The following is a 2,908-nucleotide window of genomic DNA, read 5'->3' as shown; positions in this document are numbered from 1 at the left end:
TCAAATGGATTTAACTTCATAGCCACCTTCCTACGCATCTCATTGGACCTCTTCCTATCAACACCAGAAACCACCATTTTTACCATTCCTTATTCTGCCATTTGCAATCTCTCAATCCTTTCTTACATGACCAAACACCTCCTCGCCTACCACATCTCGCTGGAAAAACTAACACTCCAAGATCTGTTTAAAAAAAAACCCATAAAAGCCTGCTCATTAACCTTGATTCAACACCAGAAAGTTTCAATCACGAAGAACGATAACAAACATCATGTTCTTGAAGTCAACAACGTGTCGATTACTCACCCAAAATTGTTACTTCAAGGACCCATCATTCATGGCGTTGCAGGTTTGTTTGCTTCCTTCCATCTTAACCAAGAAAGTACAACATTACCGGCGTGTGAATCTTGTGGTGGTGATGGTAGTGGTTGTGGATTTATCAAGAACAAGGAAGAATGGGGGAGTGGTGAAATTTCTAAGCTCATCCAGATTCATGTCATTTGCCATTGGATTAAACTCAATGATTCAAGGGATTCTCAAAGATTTTCCATATTTGGGTTTAGTGTCAACTAAACTCAGTGATGCAGAACCACACAAACAAGGTCGAGGGTTCGATGGTCACGAGATGGGATCGAACTACAAATCAAATTACACAGAATATGAGGTGATCTGGTGAATCATAACCACAAGGATCCATTCTTTCTTGGGGACAGGGCAGACTCACACAAACAACGATGAAGAAGAGGAAGGGTACAAAGCTCCAGACAAAGTAATCGACTTGTGAACGACATGATCCAGAAACAAGGGTGTTCTTCATCACCATCTTCATCTTCTAGGGTCCATAATGACGAATTTAAATGAGAAATTATGGTGGGGAAGAGTAAGGTGGGAGGTGAGTCCATACAAGGTCAGTCCAAACGTATATGGGGCCCGGGGCGAAAAGAAAAAAAAACCCTTAAAGACAAATATAATAAAGATAAAAAAAAATTCATTTATTTTTCACTATAAGTGCGTTCAATTAGCAAATAACAAGCAAACCAAATTGTTTATGTTTTGGGCTAGTTTGAGTTTGAACCAACTTTAGACTCTAAAAATCATTTAGATAATAATTTTTTATATATATACACTACATAGCCCAAAAAAATTTGAGCCCCCTGCAGACGTAGGCACTGACGGTCTCCCGGGTTGCCCACCGTCTGGACCGGCCCTAGGTCCAGATCCAGTACATCGACGACATTGACGGAGGGAGATCAAGGTCGATTTTCTCCAGGACACTAACGACGACACTAAGCGAGATAATGGGATGTCGTTGTCGCAAAATATGGTGACGAGGAGGATTACAGAAAGAGAATGAGATGAAGATAGTTGAGAAAAAGAAAAATCTGCATTGGTTCATCAGTTTGAGAAACCATGGAAATCAGATCCACAACTCAAGAACATGTGAAATCTTTTACCCCAGTTTCAGATTTGTAAATAGATTTCCAGATGAATATGTTTTTCATCTAGCTTTTTGGAGAGATTTTGGTTTGTCTTTGGAAGGATTAATCTGATTTATGTATCGTTTGCATTTGAATATCAGAGGTTAAGAACATGTCTTTGGCGTAATGAACATGTAATGTGTCTTGAAAATTTGTGTATGTATGAGAGAGAGAGAGAGAGAGAGAAGGTGGCCCCCTTCTTATTTTTTTAATTATTAAAATAAATAAATTAGTATTATATTTAAAAATAAATGAAAGAAAAAATGGAAATAAATACCCCAATGATATTATAGTCATTTCATTACTTAGATGACAAAAAAAACGCAACAAAACTAACTCAAAATGACCATAAAGCCAGAAAGATCGAAATTTAGACTAAACCTCGAAAAATATGCATACTAGAAGGACTATTTTTGAAATTTTGTCAAAATTTAATGGAAAAAACCACAAAACAACCATTTTTTTTCAAAGTTGTAGAAATTAGGATTAATCATTTTTTTTCAAAGTTGTAGAAATTAGGATTAATCTTGGATTAATCGTTTTACATTCTCCAACCGTCTAGGATTAGGGGTGCCTGACGAAAATTATGGATTAATTGGTCTTGGCGGGATTAATCGGTCAACAAATGTAAAAGAAAAAAAAGTCAAAAAATCAACTTTTATTTTTTACTCCAAAATTTTCAAATTTTCAAAATTTCTAATATTATACCAACATGTTCATATTTTCGTATTTTCGAAATTTTCAAATTACAAATTTTCTTATTTCCTAATTTTGAAGTACTTGTTTAATCTTTAATTAATTTTAATATTTTATTAAAATCTATCATCTCCGATTAATCTCCGCCAAGACCGATTAATCTCTTAACCACAATCAACCGTCAACCTACCGTCGAACGATTGTTACAACCTTGTTTTTTTTGTTTTTTTTTTTTATAAAAATAACCATTTTTTACTTATTACTCATAACAATCATGTTTTTTTGGCTATTGCAGCATTTTATGCGCAAAATAGGTTTTCAAAATGTTACCGCTACAAAAAGAAACTTTAAAAAAAAAAAAAAAAAAAAAAAAAAAAAAAAAAAAATCATACATTTTTCAATGAACAATTTAATAATATATAAATGTGTATGTTCAAAGTTCAAAATATATGAATATTTCTAAAAGAGAAATAAGATTTGTTTGTTGGGGGACATTTATATAGCCATCTCGCAGCATAGTGATTTCTCACTAGTCATCACAAAATATTTAATTATATTGTGTAACAAGTAAAAAATATGGTTATTTTGTTAAATGCCTCAATCCAATTTTTGTAATTTTTTCAAAATACATTTTGGAAAAAAGTATTTTCTTCATAATGTTGCAACATACTTGTCGATTTGGCATACAGGATTATAGTAAATTGATGCTTATAAAGTTATAATGAAGCTAATCA

The 2,908-nt window shown here is 33.2% G+C and overlaps 1 pseudogene; it reads left to right on the top strand.

The window, feature by feature from the left end:
- LOC145009497 (fasciclin-like arabinogalactan protein 21) lies at nucleotides 1–676 on the top strand (annotated as a pseudogene).
- Nucleotides 677–2,908: the final 2,232 nt, after the last annotated feature.

Source organism: Lactuca saligna, chromosome 8, assembly GCF_052625555.1.
Source record: "Lactuca saligna cultivar CGN05327 chromosome 8, ASM5262555v1, whole genome shotgun sequence".
NCBI classification, from domain to species: domain Eukaryota; kingdom Viridiplantae; phylum Streptophyta; class Magnoliopsida; order Asterales; family Asteraceae; genus Lactuca; species Lactuca saligna.
This window is presented reverse-complemented; position numbering and strand designations above follow the sequence as displayed.